Source organism: Myotis myotis, unplaced genomic scaffold (assembly GCF_014108235.1).
Source record: "Myotis myotis isolate mMyoMyo1 unplaced genomic scaffold, mMyoMyo1.p scaffold_m19_p_19, whole genome shotgun sequence".
In the NCBI taxonomy this organism is placed as follows: domain Eukaryota; kingdom Metazoa; phylum Chordata; class Mammalia; order Chiroptera; family Vespertilionidae; genus Myotis; species Myotis myotis.
In genome coordinates, this window is record NW_023416323.1 from 34,277,265 (window position 1) to 34,286,975 (window position 9,711).

The 9,711-nt window shown below is 43.0% G+C and overlaps 1 pseudogene; it reads left to right on the forward strand.

Annotated features, from left to right (window-relative positions):
• Positions 1 to 8,316: 8,316 nt before the first annotated feature.
• On the forward strand, positions 8,317 to 8,415 carry LOC118674915 (annotated as a pseudogene).
• The last annotated feature ends 1,296 nt before the right edge of the window (positions 8,416 to 9,711 follow it).

Below are 9,711 nucleotides of genomic sequence, written 5' to 3' on the forward strand. Positions count from 1 at the left end.
GGAGCTCTGGGATAGCTCCAACCCTTATAGAGTAGAGATTGTAGAGAATCCTAATATGCTTGGATCAGGGTCTGTGGGTGTTAATGATTCCACTGTAGCAGCAGGAAACAGATTCCTAGATCATCATCCTCGCACTGACAGTCCTTTGGTTGAGACAAGTCTGAGTTGAAGCATGTATCCTTTCCAGGAGAGCCCAGGGCAGCCCAGGGTGTTAAAAGTGAGGAACTTTGATTTCTTGACTTGATTCTGCTTTTACCAAGCTGCGTGGCTCAGTTTCCTTGCTTGTAGAATGGGAGGTAGCAGGCTCCACTATCCCATTTCAATGTATCACAGATTGCTCTAGGAATCTGTGAGTAAGGTGGTTCCTGGGGTTGTGAGAAGGAGGGAAGTGACATCCGTGAGGTGGACTTTTCTGTCTTCTTTCCCCTGGAGATACTTTCATGTCATCACACTGTAGCTCAAAACAACTGGCAGGTAAAAATGTAGTGAACTGGTTAATAGCATTGATTTTGGAATAAAAAGAATCTTCTGGGCTCAAATACTATATCCACTCTTAGTAGCTGTGGGATCTTCTGTCACTTGAAGATAGAAAAACCTGCCTCTCAGGGCTGTCTGGTGTTAAATGGGTGCAAAACTCGGGGAGATCCTGACAGCACTGCTTGACTTCTCTCCATCTTTTCTGAGATGGCCACTCTGCTCTCATCCCCCCATCATCTCCTGACTGTGTCTACAATGGAGAAGTACCTGATTTTAGTTCTCTTCAATTATGTACGAGAAATATCGCAAAGCATGTGGGGTGGGGACAGAAGGGTTATTTTCTTGCTGAAAATAGTTATATTAAGAACTCAGAAGATAAGAGCGATTGGTTGGTATGTAAATTTCGGGATTCCCTCATGTGCTTTTGTTTTTAACAAGCTGTTAAAGGGAACAGACAGAGCAGAAATAAATGATGTTCTGAGGATGTTGGAAATAAAAATCACAAAGCCGGAAGCTCAGACAAAAACCTCTTCAGCTTATACCCAGCCCTTTCTTTGTGGTTAGTAATAGAGAAGTATGGGTCCACCTCTTAAGGTCTTTCTCTCCTACCTTGATTCAAAGTGATTCTAATGACCTCCCTACTTAACGCCAAAACTTTTCCCATTACAAATGAGAACAAAAGTCAAACTCCTCCACATACCTGAAAAGGCTTTGTCTAATAGGTCTCTGGCTTCATCCTGGGCCCATCTCCACCATTGTCCACTCTGCTCCCTCCCATTACCCTCACTGGTTTCCGAAGCTGTTCCTCTAATACCAGTGGTTCTCAACCTTCTGGCCCTTTAAATACAGTTCCTCATGTTGTGACCCAACCATAAAATTATTTTCGTTGCTACTTTATAACTGTCATGTTGCTACTGTTATGAATCGTCATGTAAATATCTGATATGCAGGATGGTCTTAGGCGACCCCTGTGAAAGGGTCATTCAACCACCAGGGGTCGTGACCCACAGGTTGAGAACCGCTGCTCTAATACCCTAAGCCAGGCCTTACCTCAGGGAGCGTGCAGCTGTGCATGCAGTCTGGGAGATTTCTTCCAGACCTCTGCTTGATTGGCACCTGCCCATCATTCGAGTTGCAGCTCACATGGCATTCTGCTCAGATGCCTTCCTTGGCTCTCTTCTCTACAGCAGACCCATGTCCCAGACCCTCCCTAGGTTCACAAGCTGTTGCATTTAGTTCACAGCACTGTCCATTCTCGGGAGATGATTTGGACAGTTAATTCATTGGTTTGTTGACTAGTTTATGTCTTTGCCACCAGGTGACAAGCTCTCTGAAGACAGTAGTCTTGTCTGTTTGGTTCCCTGCTATGCTGGAGGCATCTAGAACATGCTTGGCACACAGTAAGTATTCATTTAATATTTGCTGAATAAATGCATGGATGTGGATGGGTGTTCATATTAACAGTGTCTTATCTCAGAGGTGAGGAATGCATCCCCCTTTGGCCTAATATTAGGCTCACTTAGGCACAACTGAGGCACAGCAAATAAAACCTTCTATCAACTTAAAAGTGGTTCTCTCTGCGTGGCTGCAAAATAGCATGATTTGTGGAGCTTTAGAAACACAGATGCCGGCAGTCCACCCCCAGTTAAGTCAGACCCTCTGTGGGTAGAGTTTGAGCAAAGACAGAAACCAACAAAATAAGTAAACAATAAACTCCCTGCACGTTTTTGTCATGCAACGAGATTAGATGACTCCTAGCTTACCTTACTCATTCCACAAAGAGCTGCAGAGTACCCTGCTGTTAAGATCCCATGGAATGATGTTTGGACATAAAGTTAGCCATTGGTATTACATGGGAACCTACCATTAATAACAGGCTGGAAAAGACGCTATTCTTTTTTTTTTTTTTAAATATATATTTTATTGATTTTTTAAAGAGAGAAAGGGAGAGGGACAGAGAGCTAGAAACATCGATGAGAGAGAAACATCGATCAGCTGCCTCCTGCACACTCCCCACTGGGGATGTGCCCGCAACCAAGATACATGCCCTTGACCTGAATCGAACCCGGGACCCCTGAGTCCGCAGGCCAACGCTCCATCCATTGAGCCAAACCGGTTAGGGTAAAGACGCTATTCTTAACCAAAACGAGAGAGAACAGGTCCGGTTGGATTGTCCACTGCAGATTGGCCTTGGTTTTTGGTGCCATTCGTTAAAGCTCTGGGTGATTTGCAGCTGGTCACCGTCCCATGGGTTGCTGGGGACTCCTTTGCTGAGCATGTACAATAGCCGGTGCTCTCTGGATGGCCGTGGCTTTGTGCTCTCACATGTTTCAGACAGAGATAAACACTGACATGATTTGAATGGGCGTTGTGACATTGTTGAAAGAGCTTAGATGTTTGAACCAGCCATGGCAGAGCCTAATGAAAGAATAAAGAGCGATTGAGTTTAACATACCACTTTATACCCGGATTGCGAGATGCGCTTTGATTATCTCAGTATCAGATTCTCCCTCAAAGTTCACGAGCTCTCGAATCCTGTTCTACAAGAATGTATACGCATTGCTTTATGTTGGCTTTTGACAACAGAATCCGTTACATTTACATATCAGTCCATCCAGATGCAATGAGCCAATGCAACCATCTCTAATTCGAATTTTGCTGATGAGGATTCTAAGATGACAATTTATCAGAATCGCGTAACAATTTCAAATGGTCTCCTCAGGAGAATCCTCTCATTAATTATTAGCAAAAGTTCCTCCCTAAGAGCTCCCCAAAGAGGGTGGAAAGAAAAAAAAATCAAAAAATGTATAAGGAGGCAGAGAAAGATATAGGGAGGTAAGTGTAGTTAACGTGCTAAGCATCATGACCGAAGAATGTTTTTTATATCTGTTATGAAAAAAGAGAAGTGCTCATTTAATTTTTAATAGGAGGGAAAAAAAAGTAGGAAGCAGATAACTGCAAACAGATATTGCTTAGCACGAGACCTTGTCTCTTCGTGACATAAACCTGTTTAGAGTCTGACTTCTCCATGCCCCTGACTCTTCCCCCGCGGTCCTTCAATCATGCTACTTCAAATCAGATAAATATGATTAATTTGTCTCTGCCCTGCTCTGAAAAGACACTCTGCATAGGGGCTTTGATCTGATCACCCAGGGGGGTCTCCTTCTGGTCCAGGCGGACTGAGTTGGAATCAGAGCAAAGGCTCATGTGATAATACGTGTCATTGTTAATTGAGCACTAATGTCAGTGTTCATTAGGAACAAAGGAAGAGGGGGCCTTTTAGCCAGGGCTTCATCTTCTCATTAACTGTATCACATCCAGTTACCTAAGGCACCAGAACCGCAGTGTAACTTCCTGGAAAGGAGCATTTTGTATTTTCACGTGGTTATGTTCCTTCAAAGGGCTGGGGGAAAATGCTAGAAATGCATCTGGGATTAGTGCATAGCCTTTCGAATGTATTCGTTTAGGATCATGCCTTTTGCAGGAAAAACACCTGCAATAAACACAGTTCAAACCCTAGTTGGCTATTTGTACCTTTTCCTCGCACTGGTGATCACAGGCGGGTTCTCCTGGCGTTTGAGATTTTCATGCATAGTCACCCCTGTGGCCCCCGACTGACCCCCTAAAGCTGTTGTGACAGGTTTTCAAGCCTGTCTCTTCCAGTTGCGCCTATCCCCGCCACTTACCTCACCCTCAATACCAGTGGCAGAGAGGGGCTGGGAGAGGCTTTGAGGCCTGTGATTTTGAAAATTTGAAGGAGGTACTCTTTCTGATGACAGCAATGAGCAACACAAGCTCCTGAGTGCAGGGAATGTGTCTGAGCTCGCAGGTGAATTCCGTCTCCCTGGAACAACTTAGCTCAGGATCCTGATCAGCTCTTAGGAAAATGCTTTTATGTTGAAGGGCCTAGTTTGGGTTATAAAAGTAAAAGCAAATACCGCATCCAGTTCTGCACTCAGCTTGGAGTCAGGACAATGAAATGAATAGGTTCTGGGGTGGGGTGGGAGGGGGCTAAGTGGGACTTCAATATTCATTGCTCTGGAGGGGAAAAGATGTCAAGAAAGATTTAGTTTGTGAAGGGACATTAACTAGATGACTTCAAAGATTGTCTTTGAATTCCCAAGTACTAAAAATGGGGGCTGGGGGTGGGGAGAGGGGAGGGAAGGCTTTCTTTAATCAGCTTGAGTTGTGATTAGAAGTAGACAACTTTTCTAAAGGGACAAGGTAGGCTGGCGGAAAGCTTGATGTGCGGTTGCGGGTGAATGGAGTGAACCACAGTAAGTCAGAAAAGGAGGTAGGGATGTATGCCGGTGCTGGGTTTCTTAGCCCGCGGAAGTCATTTTAGGAGTGGTCGTCTGTCCTCATCCTTAAAGGGAAGGAAAAGAATGGGACTTGGAAACCTTTAGGGTAGTCTATAGGCGACTAATTCCTGCCTTGCCAGAAGTCATTGAAGGGACTGAATATCAAGTGAAGTGATTGTAATTAGAGGAGAGAAAGGAAAGGGGAGGGAAGGGAAAGGAAAAGACAGAGGAAAAGGTGGAAAGGGAGGGGTAGGGGAGGGGCAGGGAGGAAAGGGATGGAAAAGAAAGAAAAAAAATAACCATAGGTTCTCCAGTTTAACCCGAACTCAATTTTATTTTGTTTTACTATATATACTCTCCCCATGAACTTTTCTTCATATCTTCAACCCAACACATTTAGGTGACACCATTTGGCCACCACGCACACTGACCCATGTGTTCAAGCCACCAGACTATAGGGAGGACTAGTCAATTGTGATGCTATGTGTTCACTTGTCAAAGGTGAGGTCTGGGCTATGGTCTGGGGGCTACTTGGTGACACCAGTTTGAGTAAGTTTTAGAGAGTGAACTGGAAAGGAGGGCTCAGTCCGGCCACCATGAAAGGTGAACATGTAAAGGATGTGTGTGAGGAGAGGATCTGTAATGGGGACGGGGACAGGGACAGAAAATGTGGGGGTGCAGGAGAAAACCTAGAACCATCCTTGTGCACAGGGGCAGAAGTCGGCTCTATCTGAGACCATCGAGGGGTCAAATACAATGAGGAGTGACAGATGCTAACTTTATTTTCTGTAATATGATGTCCTTGTGGATCTCCTGTCTTATCTCTATAAAAATCCTCACCTTCATCTCTGTAAAAAGAAGGATCGACTCTTTGCAACATGGGAATATTCCGGATATTCATAAAAGTGGATAAAAATGCAGAACTTGAGTGCAGTTAACACAATTTCCACATCAAATATCATTTCATCAATATTCAGAGGTTTTTGAAACAGGACATGGAACTAGGATATTTAAATATGTGCCTTTGTTGGGTAGAATGTCAATAAGAATGATATGGCAATGATGACTATTTGCCATACTTATTTGGCATAAAGTAGACATTGAGAGAATTTTCTCTTACAGAGAATGTTCCAGATCCAGGGCTTTGTAAATTCGCTACTAAGTATACACATAGAGGCTAATGGGTCCAGTGAGGGATTTGATGATGAGTTGCCTGGGGTTAAACCCCGACTCTACCAAACACTGATGTTGCTACTTTGGGAGTCTTCTTTAATGAATGACAAGGAGAGGAAGGTGTGGTAAAGCAGATAGGAAGAAAGTAGAGAAAATAATGTACCTACTTCATAGAGTTTTCCTGAGGAGAAAAGTAGATCATACATGGAAAATACTTCCAACAGTTCTTGTCACATGGTAAGCTCTCAGTACATGTTGGCTCCCATTCTTATGATTCAGTTATTTTAACAGTTCTGTAAAAAATGCTCTCACTATTCGCATTCTATTGGGAAGAAAATGAGAGCTTAGAGAGGCGAAGGAACTGGAGTGTGATCGTAACAGGAGAAGAATCCCTTTGACTTCCAAATCCGTGCTTCTTCCTCTACACTAGGAGTTTCCAAACTCTGTTCTGAGGTGCTCTCTGGGTGAGAAAATGAATTTAAAGTGTGCTTTCAATGCTATCACTTTTTCCAACTGTATGAGAAAGGAGGCAAACTCTTCTTTCAGACTAGATCTTTCTGCATGCAATCCCCTCCCTTCCCCTGAGAGCACGTGAGTTATGAAATCATCCAATACATATGTTGCCTACACCCTGGCACATCCTGAACAAGCACATACGCCCCTCTCACTGCACCCTGAGGAATTTAGCATATGTCGTCCACATCCTGGGATTGTCCAGACTGCCATTCGGAATGAATTGCTGTTAAAATTGCAACCCGTTACACCTTACTTGGCATAATATTGCATCTAATGGAATTAGGATGTTATTTTATGGATTTGCATCTTTCCCTGATCACTATATGAAAGTCCCTATCCCCCCTGCCCTACAATAACCTGAAGGTCATTCCTGCTGACATGGCAGGTTTTGGGGGACAAACAGACTTCATTAGGTTTCCAATGCATACCAACCTGGAAAAGAAAACACATAGTAAGAATCTATTGATTTTTAGCATTTTGAAGCTCTGGTAACAAAAATATGTATATTGTAGCATAGACCACTCAAAGTATTCACAATTTAACATACAGAGAGGGCATGACTGGAGCTATTACCTGAAAACGTGCATGTGACAAATGATTCATTTCTCCAGTTATACAAATTTTAAATTGGAAGAAAAGAGAGCCAGTAGTTTTTATATGCATTAATGTGCCAGATGCATGGCTAAGTGACTTTCCAGTAAAATACTGCTCCTTTCACTATTTAAAATAATTGTGAGAGAGGAGGGATTATTTTGCCAGCTTTTTAAGAAGGTTTCTTTAAGGCACAATGCTAGTAATTGAACACAATCTCATAACCAGTAAATGATGCAGGCAGAATTCAATTATGTGCTTATTTGAATACATACTTTTATTTCATGTACCACAGGCCTGTTGCATGGATTCGTGCACCGGTGGGGTCCCTCAGCTTGGCCTGCTCCCTCTCGCAATCTGGGACCCCTCAGAGGATATCTGAGAGCTGGTTTTGGCCCAATCCCTGCAGGCCAGGCTGAGGGACCCCACCGGTTCACGAATCCATGTACCAGGCCTCTGGTATGCATTGCATATAAGATCTTTAGTTAATGTCTTCCCGCCCTCCCCCCTCCCCGTTCCCTCTGAGATTCATCAGACTGTTCCATGTTTTCTTGCCTGTGGTTTCCGCTCCTGCGTTGAGTGTCTGTCCCTTGGTGGTCAGTGTGTGTCATAGCTACTGGCCTGTTGGCCGGTTGGCCGGTTGGCTGGTCACTTAGGCTTTTATATGTATAGATAGCACATGATAAGTAACAACTGAGAGGTAACAAGACAAATGAAACTAAAATGTCCTATGTGTTACATACTACTGCAGAGCTGTTATTAAAGTAATCGAGAAGTAAATGGGTCAGAGGACCAACCATGTTGTAGTTAATGATTAGTTATGCATTTTTGAAGCATTTTCACAGGTGAGTCCCAAAATAATCCTCCAGTGATGGTTTCATCATCTTCAATTTACGGGTGATAACATTCTGGTGGTACCCACCACATCTATTAGCAAATCTTTTAACCTTCAAATAGTTGCAGGACCATGCTCACTATAACAGCACATATACTAAAATACAGCCCTAGCTGGGTTTGCTCAGTGGATAGAGCATCAGTCTGAGGAATGAAGGGTCCCAGGTTTGATTCTAGTCAAGGGCACATGCCCGGGTTGTGGGCTTGATCCCCAGTGAGGGGAGTGCAGGAGGCAGCTGATCAATTATTCCCTCTCATCATTGATGTTTCTCTCTCTCTCTCTCTCTCTCTCTCTCTCTCTCTCTCTCTCTCTCTCTCTCTCCCTCTCCTTTCCTCTCTGAAGTAAATAAAAAAAATCAAGTGTACTTTAAAAGTAAAAAAAAAAAATAGAATTATTCAAAGACAGTTAGCATGGCCCCTGTGCAAGGATGGCACCCAGATTCCTAAAAAATTCCATATTTTTCAGACTCATAGACACAGAGAGTGAACTTGGGGTTGCCAGAGAGTAGGGGGATCAGGACCCTGGGTGAAGGAGGTGAAGGGACTAAGAAGCACACATTGATAGTTACAAAATAGTCACAGGGAGTAAGGAAAGCACAGGATATATAGTCAATACTATTGTGATAGCTATGTAGGGTGGCGGTTAGGGTACTGGGAATATCGAGGGGAACACTTTGTAAAGTATGCAGTTGTCTAACCACTAAGCTGGACACCTGAAACCAATACAGAATAAAATTGAGAAAATAAAAGTTACAGGACTATTCGCCATGCTAGGAAATGGATCTCATCAGATATTGTCAGACCCTTGCCATCTCTTGTCCTCTTATGTCTCTGTCTTCTTGGTGAAAGCATATGCCCCAGGTAGTCCACGGTCCCAAAAAGATGAAGCAGGTAGAGCCAAACTTCAGCTCGAGGACGGGCCCAGCCTCACTCAGTCTCAGCTAAATGGGTGACCCCATCTAGATTCTAGCAGGAAAGTTAAGTGGAAGAAAAGGGTCGTGTGTGTTTTCATTGAGCCAAACTTGTCATACAATTTCAGGTGGACAGCTTAAAGATTCAGTATTTGCATACACTGCGGAATGATCAGCAAGATAAGTCTTGTTACCTCCCACCACCATTCATAGTCACAAACTAATTTTCTCTGGATAACAACTCTTAAGATCTACTTTTTTAGTAAATTTTATATACACAATACAGTGTTATTAACTATAGCCACCATGCTGTGAATTATATCCCCATGGCTTATATTATTTTATAGCTGGAAGTTTGTGCTTCTTAAGACAGTGTAATGAGTATGCTTATGTGTGTGTGTGTGTGTGTGTGTGTGTGTGTAGCTTTCTGGGATTGGGCTAGAATTTCCTACATTCAAAGGAATAGTATTGTTTTGTGGGGAAAGGAAACAGCATCTAATATTGCCTCTTTCAAGGGGGAATGCCTTTCTGGAAATAGAGACAGGTTTAGTTTTATGAGAACAAATTGCATCCTAAAACCAAGGCATTGAGTTGTCAAAAGAAGCCTTGAGAAATCTCTCATTGTTCCCTTTACTGAGGAGAAGGGCCAAGGGCTGCAGAGCTAAGGCCTCCCCCATCAAGTCATGTAAAATAATGTAATCTGTTTTTCTTAAAAAATATATTTAATGCATGGTGAGCCAAATAAATCAAAAGTTGTTTTGTTGTTATATTGCCTCATTACCAGCCCGTCTTTCACTTCCTGTGTTTTTAAAATACATGTTTATACATGTATTTTTAACATAATCAAT